General features: G+C 43.4%; 1 protein-coding gene across 3 annotated transcripts in view; it reads left to right on the top strand.

Moving 5' to 3' along the window:
• macrod2 (mono-ADP ribosylhydrolase 2) overlaps positions 1 to 18,335 on the top strand; it is a 646,577-nt gene that overhangs the window by 88,929 nt on the left and 539,313 nt on the right. The window lies entirely within an intron of this gene.

The raw sequence follows: 18,335 nt of genomic DNA on the forward strand, positions 1-18,335 counted from the left end.
TGCATTTGGAAACCTCATCCAATTCCCCCTTCCACTGTATTAGTTCTACAACATGGTCCGTTTAAATGAAAGCACTCTTTGTCAAGACGTAGGCTCCTCTGCTCGTTGGGTACACGGTTGTAGTGTTGATTTTAGTTTGAGTCATATAGTGTCTTGAATAGTTTTCATTAACGACCGAGCTACACCAGGCTTTTCGCGTGCGTTTATGTGCACACGCGAGCCTCGCATACGTGCACTTAAAACAGGACTGGAACTATGTATAAGTGCATGTGCGTGCGTGTGTGCGTATACGCGTCAACGCGCGCTGAAAAACCTGGTGTAGCTCGGCCGTTATTTTTAGTTACCTGGAATGTTTTAGCGTTAGTCTAGTTTTAGTCTACTAAATATCTTAAGATTTTAGTCAACTAAATCTATATACAGTTGCTTTAGTGGACTTGCTGCAAATAGCCGATCTACAAGCTCAACGCGTCGCAGCGCAACGTGCTGTGAGTTTGTATATCTGCTATTTTCCAGAAATCTCCAGAAATGGAAACGCCTTTGGTTGGATGAGTACGTGTTATATGATTCATTTGTGGGGCAAAAGACACATTTTAATTCATGAGAAACATTGTCACATGAAATAAATATCATCATTATTGAATGTGAATTTTTGGTGTATCCTGACCAGAATTAGAAACCGGGACATAACACTACAACTTCCCTCATTAAAGGTAAAGGTACTCTTGCCTACTTTGGAAATGGATGCCCCACCCAGTTATTATGTCTGTGTCCCTTTTCATCATCATCATTTTCCGACTGCGGTCGAGATCATGGGTTTCACAATGCCACGCCAGACTTTCCGGAACTTCATTGCAATCCCCAGTTCCTGCTTACTGATGCATGTGTCCCTAGCGATAACATCAGGGAACGACAGTTTTCTACCTCTGGTCTGCTTTGAGTCAGGATTCCAGAGAAGAAGGGAAGATATAACCTCACTGTCAGCTCTGTAGCAGTGTCCAACTGTCCATACAGTATATGGAGTTCTTTGTCAGGCATAACCAAATATGGATTCTATGTCAGAACAACATTGTGATGTCGGACCATTCATTGTGATGTCAGAACAGCCCAGCTCCATATATGGATATATATATATATATATATATATATATATATATATATATATATATATATATATATAGGGGTGATCAGGTCCAGAGCCTAGGCAGAGGCCACTCCCTGTGGTGGGGTGGAATGCGTGTGTCAAATTGGGAAGTCTGTTAGGGCTTTTTAGGGGTTAGGGGTTTTCAAGTTACCTGGATTACAGACGTACACACGTACGTACACGTACACACAGAGACTTGGTGCATTTATAGATAATATTTTTTGTGAAAATACAGTTGCTCTTTTAGTCACATCATCATCATCACTGCAAAAAACAAAGCTGTTATCCCCACAACCTGTTTTCTCCGAGAGGGCTTTGCACCTCATAGACCAACAAGCTGCCAAAAATAAGTTCATGCTGCATTTTTTTCCACAGTTCCCTCCAACGGCACAAAAGTTCAGCAAGGCTACAAAGTCACTGAGCTCTGCTTGCTGCTGTGTGTCTGTCTTGCGAACCCACCAACCGCACTTCCGATAAATACTAGCATTATTACCGAGTGTAAAAATGTGTGTGGGGTCACCGTCACTCTCAGAGTTAGAATAACACTAGTATTTTACTGTGTGGTCTGTGATTGATTGATACCAGGTGCCACATGGAACAAGGATGCTTTTTGTCCACTGTTGGCACCATAGTTGTTACTGTAGTGAATATTCTCCACTTGTAACAACAGGCCCAGAACTATAGTACATTTTTCCATTCCAAGAACAAGACCTGAACACATTTTGACCTGTAACATTTCTGCACAAATTCATAATCCCATGATGATAGAATTGCTCTTTGCTGCATTTTATTTCTTAAATTTTTGTCTTGCTTCACATGTGCCAAATCCCTTGTTCTTGGATTTCATCCAAGGAAGAAATTCTTGAGATATTGTCTGACACGAAATTGAGCTCTTGTCTTTTCTGCCTCTTATGATCTCTGCGTTTTCAACAGTTGCACTGTACTGTTTGGACTCACTCTCTAAAGACATTAAGGACATTACCATGCAATGCAAATGAACAGGGTCAGAAGCCCTTAACTGTGAATACTGCAAGCAAGCAGTTTCATAATCATACTGTTCTGTACACTCACTGTCACATTTAGCAGGACACAATCTTAAAGTGAACACATTTGTTTGCCCTGGATGCAGTCTCATCTCTCTTTCCGGCGGGCTGGCCTAGATGCTCTGTCTGGGGCCAGATACTCTCTTGGCCTTAATGTCTGCTCAGTAGGGAGTTCTGGCTTCCTTCAGGTGAGACTCAGGTCCCCAAGTTTAAGGCTTATACTTACTGGGGCCTTTTCTTGCATTTTTGGCCCACCTCCCCATCAACCCAAAATAGACTCCGTAATTCATCCCGGCCAATCCGGCAAGAATGTAAATAAAGAACAAAAGTTGCTTGTTCTACACATATCAGAGAGAGGGCCTCCCTGGGAACGGAGCCTGCGTGAAGCTGATCCTGCAGCAAGCTTGACCCCATGGTCATTTCTCTACGCTCCATTTTCCAAGGCAACGGCACAGGGCCGAGCGCCATGGTGGCCACGACGCCTTTATCTCACATTGGCAGACACAGGGTCTCCACATACAGTATATAGTCTGGAGATCTGCCGGTTGGAGCTCTGTCATCTGCACTGGCCATCTCTTCCTTCATTGCCTCTCCAACTAATTGACTTTAACTCATTGAGACCTGAGAACAGATTCTACACTGGCAGCAAAAGTGTAGCTAACCTTTATCCTCATGTTCACAGTCCGTTGAGCAGCCCCCCCCAGACCGCCACTGTAAGCATCGGCACTCATTAGCATTAGCTCGCGCTGTTTACCTTTCGCCGGAAACGTTTACATGTCGGGAGCGATGCGAGACAAAGTCACAAATGACATCGGAACTTTGGATGGACGGCGATCACCATGGACAGATTTATAAGGCGTTGGAAATCCTACTTTGACGTTTGAACAGAAGTCTATGGGGCCGTGTGGAAAGATCCCACAGCTGGGGGTGACGGAGGCGTTGCTTGGCAACCGGACCAATGTTACAAGCTGATTCTCAGCCTAAAGCCGCTTCATAATATGGTGTAAAGGGGGGGAGGAGAATATGTTCGTACCTAGCGCATAACGTCCCATAGCTGGGGGGTACAAACATCTTCTTAGCAGAGAAAGAATTTAAAGCTATAAGGTGACATGGACGCGTCCTCAAGTCGAAATGGGTTAATTTGTCTTTTCCTACCCTCCTGCAGCGCGGTCTATCTTTTGAATCCATCAGTTGGAGCGAGCGTCAATTAAAAAGGCATCACCTAATAAACTTTGTGAGCGACTGATGTTAATTAATATCTGAGGTTTATGGTGCATGATACAGGTCCCGGCATGGCCCTTAGCACTTGATAACCATTTAGCGATGCGGCGTGAGCGCCATTTTGGAGGCTGAGAGACTAATGAAGCTTGTCGCCTAAAATGAAGCCAGACTGTGAAATGGCCTCATCATCAGGTGCATTGTCTTAACACAATCAGTCTCAGTTCTCTCACTCTTTGAATGCCACTGAGACGACACAAAATGAATACTGAAAGCCTGTGTAAAGAATCCCCCAATCTAATTTCTCATAACAAATGTTGATCTAAAAATCTGTTTTGGTCCGAGGAGTTATTACATGCCTTTCAAATGCAACCAGTTACCATGTTCTGAAAAGTGTTTTATCTTTTACCCATTTGAGCCCTATTTTATACTTTTTAGTTTTTATACAATTGCTGTTGAGCACAACAGCAGAATTAAGCTCTGAGCTTTTGAAAGGTGTCCGGTTGAAATTGGTTCATTTCAATTAAAAAGAAAGTTTTCAATATTTTTCCATTTAATGTGTTGACTCCTCAGTTTGATTATGTTCATTGAATGTATTGAATGTAGAATAGATATTTAGAGTAGAGAAAAAAAACAAGAGGGCATCTAGTACAGAGCCCTTGAGAATCCAGTCAGGTCCAGGATAGGGTTTAAAGTGGTTAAATAAATGCACTTTACTGTGACCGGTTTTTTTAAATAATCTGATTACTAAATACAAGGATTACATTTAGACTTCTCACTGCCCCGGCAATGCATTTATTGTGCATTGATGCTGGAGAATGCTTCATTGAGAAGACATCCTACGGAATTAGTTCTGAGTGCTTCTATCTACTTTATAAATAACTCACTGGCCGTCCACCAACTTATGTGATGCACTTGACTAAAGACTGACCGAGGCATTAGTCACAAAGGGTCTGTTTTTAGCTGCAGCCTGAAAACATCATTTTTCATTTCCCGTTAGTTCCGTGAACAACCTTGCCAACTCCAACGCTGTCTCATGACTCGCATTCCTCAATCACAAGAAAAGATAGTGGCAACTAGTACGTAGCACGTGCCATCACGCCTGGATGATCATCCTCGTGTCCTGGCTGGTCCACTGTTTTCAGCAGATGGGCCACTGTTAACACTGTTGATTATGGCAGCAAATTGTTATTGTAGTATAGTCGTGGTCTTTTGAATAAAATGTAATTTAGTTTTAGTCATATTTTAGTAATTTGAAATGCCTTAGTGTTAGTCCAGTTTTAGTCGACTAAATGTCATGCGACTTTAGTAGACTAAATCTGCAGTTGTTTTTTGTCGACAACAATGCAGTTTTGCAGGCCTTGATGCCGTCGTAATGGCTGATTTTACGCTTGCTTAAAATTGCCGATCTACAAGCAAGTCCTAGCTTGTAGATCTGCTATTTTCAGCATGCAAACAAGTGTGAAATTACTTGTCTTTTACTTATACTGGATCTCTAGTCCCTTCCTAACATTTTAGTCTAATTTTGATTTGTTGACATAACAAAAAGGTAAATATATTTAGACTCATAGTTTATTCATCATAGCTTAGTTCTCATTTAGTTTCCATTGAGTTTTCGTCAGTGAAAAAAGGTAGTAGAAGAATTTTTTTCTGACCACATCTTGGGCCACCATGCCCTTCTACCCTAGTATAGAGCGTCGCAGTCCCTCCCCCTTTCAGAACAACGAGTGGCCCAGGAAATGAATCGCAAATGCATTGCGATTAATTTCCTGTCAAGTCACCTTTATTTTTATAGCACAATTTAAAAAAGTTGTATTGTGCTTTTAATTGATACCTTTTCTAGTCTATTCTACTTTATTTGTATACATGTATGACACATCTTCATGTGAATACCTAAAAAATGCAATAACAATATTATTAAAATAAATAAATCAAATAAACTAAATCAGAAAAGATATAATTCCTGTGCACTTCAGAAGGCTACCCAAATGAAAATACTCTAGCACTCCACTGGTCTGCACGCTCCTTGTTGTTTGGCAGGGGGGACTGATGATTCGACTTTCGTCTTCCTCAGAGTCAAACAGAACAATGGAAAAATATATTACATTTTTTTGTTTATACACCAAAGCCTTGAGGTATATTAAATAATTGTATTAAATATTTTCAAATTTGCATCACTTAATTTGTTGACTGCTACAGAATAATGGTTATGTTTTACAATTTTAAATGAGTTGATATGGGAATATTATGCACCTCATTATTCACAATGTGAAGATGAGACCATATAGCACCTTTTGACAGCAGCTCCAGTTTTATTATGCATTTTTAATGCAACACAGAAAGTGAGCTGAATATAGATATGGAACGAAAACATTACACACACACACACACACACACACACACACACACACACACACACACACACACAAAAGAAAATACCTACCACATTTCATTACGTGACATGAATTGAACATGTTATCCGGAAAAGTAATTTTCACAGGCCTGTAAGGAAGCATCTTTAACTTTTTATTAGGTGACACAAGGTTGTGATTGTGGTTTATTTTGTGTGTGTGTGTGTGTGTGTGTGTGTGTGTGTGTGTGTGTGTGTGTGTGTGTGTGTGTGTGTGACTGACTGTGTTTATGTATGTCTTTGTTGTCACCACCTTCCATGTCTATTCTCAACCTGTACCATCTGCTGTCTCTCACCCAAACTGAGTGTGTCCTCACTTACATGTTTCACTTGCACGCACGCATTCACTCATGCACGCGCACAGGTAGCTCCGCAGTCTTTCGCCTTGCCAAGTAGAGTCAGGAAGGGATTCTACACACATGGTTACCGCTGTACACTGTCAGTGCATTAGTAAGAGTTCCAGCTCTCAGTCTGTTTTCCCCACTCTGTTCATGCTGTGTCTCTCATTGTGTTTTGGGGCTTGGGTTTTTCTGTGCACCATAAATAATCATTCTTACACATTTGATTCCCCAGAATTTGAGAACTTCCAAACAGAAGCACCGATTGGGGAAAACACCAAACGCACCGCGATGAAATAAATCCAGTCTCTTGCTCTCTGATCTGATCTTAAAACACATTTTCTGCCTAAAATGACATTGGATGAGTTTTTATTAAAAGTCCCAGATCGCCTAGGGCGACATTGAACAAGCTATTAGTTTATAATGCATCCAGCATCACTAGTATAACTTTTTACCGGTCTCCGGTGCCTGGCAACACTTTGCTTTCGCGTTGTGACGTCATTGCATATTTTCCCTCCGTCCACAATATCTTTAGTGATGATCTTTAGCTGTGTTTTTCTCAGAATTGAAGCTCAGACTGAGGTGATCATTCAGAACATTGATGTTTTAGGAGCTCAATAAAACATCCCTGCGACCTCGTGGTACTGCATTAGCGCTTCTGATGGAAGCGAAAGTATCTACCGGCTGCCCTGGAAATGATGGGTTCACCCATTCAGCTGGTGGCTCTTGAAAATAGCGGGCTTACGGCTGAAAACCTCTATGGTGGCACGGAAGCCATTAAACTTGATGGTCATGGAAGGGGAACCTTCTGAAAGCTTCATGGGCAAAGATAATCAACTTCAAAATCTAAAAAAATAGGTCAACATGACCTAAGTCATGCTAGTGTTCAGCACAACACTGACAATGCTTACACACAGCACTTTGTGGTAAACAGGAAATCTGCTGAGAAAATGCCTTATTGCCCTATTTAGACTTAATTATTTGGCCCCTTGTCCAAATTGACGGATCATCCTCCCATGTAGCGATGGCCGCAACGAGAGGAATCTCCTTTGTAGTGGCTCCTGTTATCTGTTACAGAATTCTTAATGAAAGGAGTCCAAAGAAATTGATTCCCCTGGCATTCCAAATTACAATCAATACCTAAACCATTCTACTGATTGGCAGTCTCAGTCAAGGCTCTAGTCCAGCACATGCCCTGCAATTTTGATGTGTTTATCTCCTCCCTTATCCTCTTTAAGTTTTATTTTATTAAATCATTTGTTTTTTTTACTGTGCTCATCAAAATTCCTTGCATAGACCAGAGTCAACTGAGGACATAAGGGACATTCTGGTCAATTTGGATTGTTTTGTGTGGTCAGGCAGTAGGCGGGTGACCTCTGATGAAGCACCTGTCCAGACTGAGGCCTGAGGCTTGGCCGCGGTGGGCCTGTGTGTTGGTTTGGCAGCGCCATGCCCCCCTCAACGCACCCCCTGTACGACAGACACCAACTGCCAGATCCACTCTGTCATCTGAGGAGTAATTAAAATGCTACACTGTAAAGGTATTAGAACCCTTGGGGCTTTGGTGCACGTGCGCGCATGTGCACGTGCACACACACACACACACACACACACACACACACACACACACACACACACACACGGTCCTGGCTGACCCAGTGCCAGGGTGGTTTCGCCACCTCAGGGGACTTCTAACCAAATGATCACCCCTAGTGATGGATGGACAGACCTCACCTCAGCATCACATTTTTCCCCCCGCATATGTTCTCTAATAATGGTCTGACCATGCTTATAATGTGAGATATTACTTATGCTTGGCTAACTGAATTTGCCCCAAACCATGGCCATCTGGCTTTTGTTGACGATTTGCATTCGCATTTGCATACTCTTCTGGCAGTGCACATCCTCAGAAGTTCCAAATTACCTACCCCTCATTGTTGTATGTAATTCATGCTCTTTCCATAAGGCACACTATTCATTGGTGGGGGGGGTCACTTATTTCCTCCTGGAGCCCCACTGATGTCCTGGCAGACGGACAAAGGAGGTGAGGGATACTAAATGAATTCTGTTGTGCTGTGTGTTATCCCTGGCTATCAACATAATTTGATTAGTGACCTGGTGACTATGAATGTGTGGGACCTCTTCATTGGGGTGCCTTAGGGGCTCCTGGGGTGAACGGTCCATGTTAGAGGGATCAGGCCTCTTCCATGGCGGCCCTGCCCTCGTGTCATGTATGGACACAAGCGGGCGTCTGTGTGATTAATGACCAAACTCGTGGTTGCCATTGTCAGCTTCTGGTGACTTCACACAAAAGCCAAATGCCCTTGTCGCATTAGCGCCAGTGTCTGGGAACACTATGGCTGTAGCAGTGTGCATACATACTATACCGGCCGGGGACTACACATGCAAAACACAGACAGTCACTGTCCCTGCTTTGCTTTATTAATTTGGAGAGTCTCCGTCTGTCACATTATTCGCGTAGCATGTTTCTGGGCAGCCTCCGTAGCCTCTCTGAAATGATGTCACCTGCCCAGTGTGCACCCGGCTAATTTGATTAGTGCACCACCGATGTCGTCCATGTACCCGTGCTTCATCTGTTATCTCCCTCTGCTAATAATAATGTGGCATATTATTAGGAAATGAAGAATAGGCCTGCCGGCGTACCCAGCAGTGTTTTCTGAAATGGAGAAGTTTTTGTTTAAATGAAATGTCTGCATATTTTAGTAGATGAATAATTAGAAGGCTTTAAAAGCTTGTGGTAATATAAAAATTTCATTTGACTCTTGAAGGGTTTTAATTTGGGAGGTGCTCACAGAATCCTTTGGCTGGCATCGGTGGAACAGGAGGAACGGTCGCCCCCACAAGATTAATTGTTCATTATTATCTCAGCAAAGCAATCTTTTCAATGCCATTCCTAGTTCGGAGAGAGATTAAAAGGGATTTGACTGACCTTGTTAACAGCACAATTATTTCAAACAACTGTAAATGTATTTTTTGGTTTGATTTAATGCCTTTCTGGGCCCCGGGATAACGTTCCAAAAGGTCACAGACAAAGACACAGACACTACAGATGTAGGCTTGCTGCTTTTGTCAATTCTGACTAGAGCATGATTTGTGGATTATTGGCCTATCACAGAATACAGCTGTATAATATGTTGCAGAAATATGCTTAGGATAATGTATCTGTTTTCTTAAAGATGGAGTGCCATGCTTTTTTTCCACCCAAAAACATGATCATCAGATATTATTATTATTGTATAATACACCAAAAAGTGTACAGTATTTGTTAAAATGTCATTTTTATGTGAACACGCCCACCAGTTAATTAAGTATGCCTGGTTTGCCTGGTGGGTGGTGATGGGTGGTGATCCACCTGAACTAAAGCCGCACCCACAGCTCTTGTTGTATGATAAAGGGGGAGGGGTTAGGGGAGGAGATGATATTACGATGTCACTAATACTATATCACTGTTTTTTTCATTGGCTGTCATTTGACTGTCAAGGTTTCAGCCTCCAGGAAGAAACCCTAAATACTAAGGGAAGACATCATTGTCCATAACAACCACACCAAGGGATCTAATGAAGTACTGTCACCTCATGAACACATCAAAACTGGAAGAATACAAAAATCACGGCACTCCATCTTTTATACCGGTAGTTGTCTCAGTGAATTTGACTGTGTCAGACTCAACAATAAGGTGTATTGTTAAACTGCCTCCCTTTGTGTGAGGGATAATTAAAAAAGTGGTTTTGAATCTGTATACAGTATATAATATCGGCTGATGTATCAATATCAGAATTGATTTCAGCCCTAATATCGATATCGTTTCGGGCCCATAAATCCAGTACTGGTTGACTTCCACCGACGTGTGTGTTGTGTTGTGTGCAGGAACAGGAAGCCTTCCCTACTTTCCTTAGACTGAAGTGTGAATAAATAAGTCCCACGGCTCTCTACGGTGCCACCTTATCTACAGCTAAATCCTGTTTTCACCAAAGCTATCACCTTTAATAAGAATCACTGCTAATTACATCTGTGGCTGGGGTGCAACCCTTCGCACTCCAAACCTAGAGTTGCCGCATACTCTCCCCCCCCCCCCCCCCCCCCCTCCACACACACACCCATATGCCCCAAGCACAGCTGGATTGTCTGTCACGATCCCCCCCAAGACAGACATATCTATTTATTTTAATGATTAACTTTGCAGTGGGAGGCACTGCTGTTATCAGTGATTTCTAAACAGTGAGGCAAAACGATGTGCTAGAATCTGACAACTGTGTACTGTATGTGGCTGAGAATTTTTCTAATAGGTGTCAGCATTTGGAAGAACTTGGCTTGTGCCTCAGTGTTTGTTTTTTTATTTATTTATTTTTTGGAGAGGGATGGTGGTTGATTTATAAATGTTTCCATACATTGTTTTAGAAGAGGAATCGAGCGAATGCAAAAGAGAGAAAGTGGTACGGCCAGATGTTTAGTTTAAGCCGTGCGGGAGTCATAGCGTCCATAGCGTCTACGCACACATTGGCCCGGAGACTTGAGCAGGTTTTAAGCAGTTGAGAGCTTAGGATTACAGTGGCTTACATCCTTTGACCCCCCCCCCCCCACACACACACACACACACACACACACACACACACACACACACATACACTGCAGTGAATCTCCTGAATGAAATATACACAGTGGACTTTTATTTGAAAAGAAAAAAAGAATCTCTGCTTATCTTCCTCCAAATGAAAAATGATTCTCTTTCTTGGTTTTCTGTACGACAGACGGTCCCATTTTGTCACCCCCCCCCCCCCTCATCACCACCCATCCCCACCACCACGCACCACCCCCTTCCTCAATGTGGAAGGAAATGAGTTGAGGGAGCAGATTCCTCTCTCTCACACACTGAGATCTCAGTAATCGTGTGGCTGCGTGTCACCAGCATGCCACAATGACAGCAGCATTTAATTAATCCCACATCCCACCAACCCTGCGCCTGCCTTCTACTACTGGTGGCTTCTCGCTCAAACTTCTCTTTCCTCTTCACTTTCTCTGTGTCTCTGTGCAGCTGCGTGTGTGTGTGTGTGTGTGTGTGTGTGTGTGTGTGTGTGTGTGTGTGTGTGTGTGTGTGTGTGTGTGTGTGTGTGTGTGTGTGTGCGTGGGGGGTGGGCGGGCGAGTTGGGTGTGAGTTGTGGTGTATCTCCAGTCTTCTCGGCGCTGTGTGCATAACTTGTGCAGTCACCAGGCAGACACCGCTGTCACTTTCCCACTCTTCTCAAAGTGGGAAACTATATGGTCATACAGTGGCATATGTGTGGTCTCAAAACGTGCGATGCCATCACTGCCAAACTTGTCTGGTGGCAACTCCAATTGCGACCCTGCGAATTAAACGCATGCACAGACTCCAAATGAAACGTTGTGCGTGGAAAAATGCGTGTTCGTTTAGGCCTAGATGATCTTGTCTTTCAGGCGATGCTGTCGACTGTCACTTTCGCTGAGTTACGGCGATCTTCCGTGTGACACGCCTGGTGTCTTATGGGCAGGGCAGTAATTAAAGGCCTTGAGGTGTCTGGACTCTCCCTCGGGCGGCCCAATAAATGACGACAGCTTGTATTTTACAACCCTTTAAAGGTGCTGATATGGCGGAATTGTGCCTCCCCGAGATGTCCCAGAACCATGATACCCTTGGGCTGGACCACCGGTTCCCAAACAGTGGGCCGGGACCCATAACAATGGGTCCCTCTATTTTTTGTTTCCTACATTTAGTTTTTAATTATTTCCACAAAAAAAACATTCCCCAAAAAAAGCTAAACCTTTCATGAATTAAAAACAAATTCAATATTTTTTATTTTTATAAAATAGGAATCAAAGAAAAATTAGAAAACAAATGTTTAAGTAGTAGTGAAAATAGCTGATTTACAAGCTCACAGTGTGGCACGAAGCGGCGCGCTGTGAGTTTGTAGATCTACTATTTTCACTAGTTTGGGTCCCGGGGAAACATAAAATGTCTCTTTTGCGCCATCTCTAAACTACCTCCCCCTAGCCAACCGGGGAGCCTGATGGTGGGAAAAGGACGTAGAGCGTGGAAGGAGCGTTCCTTCCACTCTCTACGTCCAACCGGGGATACTCCCCCTGTCAGGTGAAAAGAAGCGGTTTGGACTCCTCATGCATTGTGAGAAGCATGAGTCAGTCCGTTCGTTGCTCTCCCCAGGTTGGCAGAGTGTAGGAGCCCAGGATTATATTAGCTAATTGACACTGAGGTGTGGACTGTGGAGGAGCTTCTGTCTGGTTGCATGAGGAACCATGGTGGTCCTCCCTGGAGAGAACCATGTCTTGCCTGAAGATTATACTGTCAAAGGGGTAATGTCTTTGAGCTGTAAAAGCCAAAGTTTTACTCTCCCGTTCAGTCTTTATACTTGACACCAGAGGGGTGTCAAAATGTATGTTATAAATGTTGTACATTTCCTCTGTTCTGTTTCGTAGTTCCAGTCCGCCAGAGAGTCGGTGTGAAACATTGTGGAAAGACGTGCGCTCGTGCATATTTCACGTCTATCGACAGAACCACGCATTACGTTCGTAAACCAGTGTTTTCTTGTAACACAAGTGTTATTTTCTCCTGTGACCTCAGGCAGTGTAACAATCCAAGCTATTCATTCCAAGCTAGACGAGTTCCATTTGTACTTACTGTACACGGAGGGTTTGACTGTGGACTGAATGACTGTGGAATGGGATGGCTGCAGACGGACGCGGCAGAGAGCTGACCTTGGGATGGCTGCTCAGTATGGTGCGGCCGTGCCGAGCATTAGGTTAGCAAAGTGGGCCTTGCACAGGCTGCACTTGCATGCGATTAGGCTGTCAACATCTGAAAATAATGAGCTGCAGGCCTGAGGAGCCACATTGGCATGCAAATACTGTACTGACATTTAAAGCTGGCTTAACACAAATGAAAGTGGAGAATGGATCGAAGAGGCACTCCTTATATACCTCCCACTCAAGAGACCCTGCAGATCTGCTGGGGGTAATGGACGCGCTGGTACGTTCAGGACCTTTAGGAAATAAATAATTATTCCCCGCATCAGACTTCTTGGACAAATGGGGCTTAGGGTCGATTAAGTTCTGTGGTGGGGGGGGACGTGGTGTTGATCTCATAAAGGGCATCAGGAGATGTATGGCCTCTTACGAGATCATTTAAACCACTTAATGGGAGACAGGAATTAATGGGTGCCATTGAAGAGAGTCAATTATATAGGGATTTTCAATAACATATTGTGTATAATGTATGGTGTAATGGCACAAGCGGGCCCTCAGCTTGTCCTGTTGTTGTAGCCCGTATTAAACGAGGTTATTGACTCTGCTTTGGGCGGGCGGGCGCCAGGCGCGCAAGTGTCCGTCAGCGATACAGGCGCAGTGTCATCACGGAACCATTGCCGGGTTGGGCACCGTCTTGCCGGCGGTGGCTCTTGTTAATTTGTATTAATGTCAGGTAATTTGGAGCGCGGACGGACGCACGTGAACGCTGTGTGCTTTGAGGCAAAAAATTGGATTCATTAAGATGACGGAGGAGCTGGTTGAGTTTTCGGGGGCCCTTCTGGTTTCAGGTCACTGAGTAATGTGAAGAGATGTAGGGAGGGTCCTGGCCTGGAGGGGGGGGGGGGGGGGGTGCTGGTCGGAGACGGAGGGGAAAGGACAACACCCCCGCGCGGGCACACATCAGTCACTCTTGACGCATCTCTCCCACCGGACGCGGCACATTCACCTCCCCTGGTTTACAGCACCAACAGGCTGTGAATGTGACTCGCAGCCGGAGGAGTGAGGGACACACACAGAGTTACAGGACAAGCTGAGGGACGAATTCAGAGAAAGGAAGCAGGTTATATTCTGCTCGCGTGCGCGCCAATGGGCGTGGCGACTGCTGCCGTCGGAATGGCAACCATGTGCTCGATCTCAATCTCTCTCTCTGCGGCTGTATTGGTCTGTGTCTCTTCGTCTTACGCGCGTTTGCACGCAAATGGCCGTTCCCACACACGCAGGCGTTTGAATGTGGGAACGCCATGAGGCTTTGATTGTCAAATAAAAGCTGATTAGTGACTCTGTGGCTTCCCTGCTTTAAGAATGTATGGGAATTAACGCACCGCTCTTTCTGCTTGAACCACCGACTGTCATTGTCACCATTTATGCCTTTTCGTTGTTTATGAAGTATGTACACAGATGGTGCTAGTAGGTGCACGCACGCACACACACACACACACACACACACACACACACAGTACATCAGATCAGACGTCTACACCCACAAGCACGTTTTGATTATTTTAAACATCAAAACCACAAACTAATTTAGACTGAGGGGTTGGGAGGTGTGGTTGAGTGAATCGCATCATATCCAGAGTATTATATTGCATTAGCCCAGTACACAGCATGTCTTTCTTTTAGTCTCTCTCTCTCTCTCTCTCTCTCTCTCTCGCTGCCATATTATTTACAAACACACACATGTATGCAAACATTTAAACTTTGGCAAGATTGCAGGCATTATGGGAGGCCCAGAGCGTGGGTTTGGCTTGGGACCTCAGCACGACTCAGCATTTAAGAAGCTGTTAAATAAGAGGCCTGTTTGATGTGCAAGATGTTTATAGTCGGTAGGAAAAACAAGCAAGTCCTAAATAGAATCTGCACATATCTGAATTAGATGTGTTTTTTAGCACAATGTATCTAAATTTACAGTATATGAGCACAGAGTATTTGCAGATGCTGTTTTTTTTTTAATACCTTGTAGTAACAAAGTACCTTTTTATTCTAATTCCCTGTAAGAAATAGCTACAGCTTTTCCCAGTTGATCGGAGTACCGTCTGATTAGTTAAGTTCTCTGTGGTGTTTTTAACTTTGACTGAACATTAGTAATTCTAATTCCGTAATACAGCCATACACGTTTCCTTATCTTTTTTTCCAAAGCCCACGCTAGCCTGGCATGAATAATGAATTGATAAACCATTTCACTGGTTTTTAAAGAACAAAAAAGTCAAACGCACCCTCTCAGTATCAGCTCACAGGCTGTGCCTAATGCTGTAAGCCTTTTTATGGTCCAGAAGACATTTAAGCCATTAGCTGCACATTATAACCTTTCATTCCTTGTGTTTTTCACCATTTTATAATGTCCCTGATAGGAATGTACCATGGAAATGCCCCTTAGCCACTTTCAACCTGGTGTCCCTATTTCGGGCATGTCATTATAGTTGAACATTACAAAAATAAAAAACGTCCCAAAGAAGGAACAAAGTGACGCACTGTGAACTTGTAGATCTGCTATTTGTGCTACTTTCAAACATTGTTGAACGTATAAAATCGGACTATTGTTGGGACGTTGACCCTGAGCACGATACACACCTGGGACGTGAAGAAGCAATCCAAAATAAATCAAAACTATTCATGTCGTTGATACCTCATTCTTAGAGGTCGATGCCTTTAGTTGTGACGAATCGGCTATAGCGCAAACAACAGTTTGAAGAAACTATATTTGGGCAGATTAATTGCACGCAAAAGAAAGCCACCCCCGGTATGTATAAGTCCCTTTCTTTGCACTGCGGACAGGTTTAGCCATCAAAGGCCCTGTTGACCAGGGCCCACATTGACCTCTATAGGAAAACCGCTCATTTTTTACCTCGGAAGGATCCTTGAACTGCTACTGACCTGACCTTATTGACCCCTAATCAGTCATAGGGCCACATGGGTTTTGCCTTTTTTCGATCAACACTAATGGTGCCGATGGAGAAGAGACCCTGGTCTGGTCAGCTACTGGCCATGGTGATGTCATGCTGGGAGAGCTTTGATACTGGTATCTATAGGAATGCAAATGTGACCAACACATTACAATTGGAGTAACAGCAGACGGGGGCAGACACAGCAGCTGCCCTCATTAGTGTTACTCACTTGGCAATATATATATATAAAAAAACATGATTAGGGTGCGATTGACACACCGGAGAAAAATGCATGCGTCATCCTGCGTTGTGATGACTTTAGTGACCTCGCTGATGGAACATGTGAGTGATTAAGGCATTGTCTAAAAGGGGAGAGATGAGTTTGGGGTCGTCAGAGATCGCTAAGGTCATACGGGGTCACCAGGAGTCTGGTTCATCAATTTTTGTCTCGTGCTTTAGTTACCCAGATTGTGACAAAAGGCCGCTCTGCTTAATGTATGACGCTTAGTTAAGTTTCTCATTTGTCTAAAGAGGAATGCGATTCAGTTCACTATAACAATAGCACGTTCAATTCAGCACATTAGGCTAAGTTGCAATTCATCACGCAGGTGAATTATCTCAGTGGGGTCTGCTTATTCTCAGAGCTTTCAAATGGCCAAAATACCTCAGTCATTTTGAGACCGTGGACGTAATTGATTTAAAACAGAGAGATCATCAATAACACGTATAATGGTAAGCAGAAGGTAGCTTTTAAAAGGTTGCCGTGTTTGCTAATGAAATGGCTGTGATGTCATCCATTGGAATAGTTTTGTGGGGTCTTTTAGACCAAAGTGATTGGAAAGGCTTCTCGCTAATCAGTAGGTCATGTGGACGCTGCTGCGACGCTGTTGATTTGGTCCACTAATACTATGACGTTGACTACCTTTTCCACTGACGAAAACTAAATGGAAACTAAATGAAAGCTATGAGTTGATGACTAAAACTAAGATTAAATTTAAAACAATTTTGTCAACAAATAAAAACTAGACTAAAATGTTAGGAAGTCAATAGTAGACAAGAGATGCTGTATAAGTCATTTTACACTTGGTTGCATGCTGAAAATAGCCGATCTACAAGCTCGACTAAAACTAGACTAACACTAAGACATTCCAAATGCGATTAAATCTAAATTAAAACTATTCAAGAGACTGACTAAAACTAAAATCAAGATTTGCTTTCAACACTGGGCGCTAAAGACACTTTACAATCTTTGAACGGTTAAAAAAGGTAGCATATTCATCAGCCTGTCGAAAGGAGGCGCGGTGAAAAGAATGGAGCCGAGATAAATGCAAACAGATTTTCATTCAGGCTTATTAGGGATGAGTAATCTTGAACCTTTTTTATGAGCGATTTAATTTATTATAATGATGGAACATTTGCTGGATTTTGCTGCATTTATTTCACTCATGTCATTTTGTTTTGCGTCCATAAAAGACCGCCATGTGAAAATTGTGTCAGCTATTAAGTATTCACTGTAGAGCCTTGGAGCTGCAAAGACTTAAGTGAATATGAACACAACCCGATGCCAAGGCTTTCTCATTTAGGATTTTCATGGCTTTCTTTTTCTCTGTATTTAACCAATTTAGGTCTGATGTCGAAATTAAAAGAAATGTATGTATTTAGCCGTGGACCCCCATCTCATAGCACTCATAGCGTGGCACTCGGTGCTTTGTAGATCTGCTATTTTTCAATAGCTAAAGTATAACACAATGCTTAACACCGAAAGGAGTTTCCCTTCAGAATGGATGAAACTCATACAAAGTTCTGACCAAAGCCCAGGCAAAATATAGAACATGATAAAGAAATCACACGTGTTTGAAACGTCACTGAGGCGAGAGACCATTCTAAAAGCGGAAGAAACAGGTTTACTTTAATTCCAAGCTGATCTGGCATAGGGCATAGGGCAGCGTTAGTCTATATTTAAGGTTTGGATCACTCCTGCAGCGTTTAGCGGCTCCCCTATACTGTAATTAAAGCTTTCACTGTGTTAAAGGCCTGCGTGTGTGTGTGTGTGTGTGTGTGTGTGCGTGTGTGCGTGCGATATGATTTTGTGTCGGGTCCTTATGTGCATTTGTGCAAGTATGATGGATGTAAACTGTCTTCTTGGGTAGTGTGACCTTGAATGTATCAACAGCAAGTTACCCTGCGTGATATCCCATCCATGTCTATTAATGAAAAGGTTGAGTTGGCTATACCATTTGAGTGTATTTGCGTGCACAACTATATCTGCGGGTTCCTGCTTGAATGAGCTGCAACCACATTATTAAGCGTGGTGCCTGCCTGGAGCCAAGTATATCTATTTTGTCCTCTGCAGTGACTGGCATCCCCAGCAGGGCCCAGCAGGGTCTCCGTGTACCACCCTCCATATGGTGGCTCGTCATTAGTTTTCTGTAGCCTCGGTTGCCTGCGAGGCTCATCAAACCCCAGAGTCCAATCTCTCTACAGACCTCATTCCACTCTGTGATA

The sequence above is a fragment of the Protomyctophum bolini genome (genome assembly GCF_963924005.1).
Source record: "Protomyctophum bolini genome assembly, chromosome: 14".
NCBI classification, from domain to species: Eukaryota; Metazoa; Chordata; class Actinopteri; order Myctophiformes; family Myctophidae; genus Protomyctophum; species Protomyctophum bolini.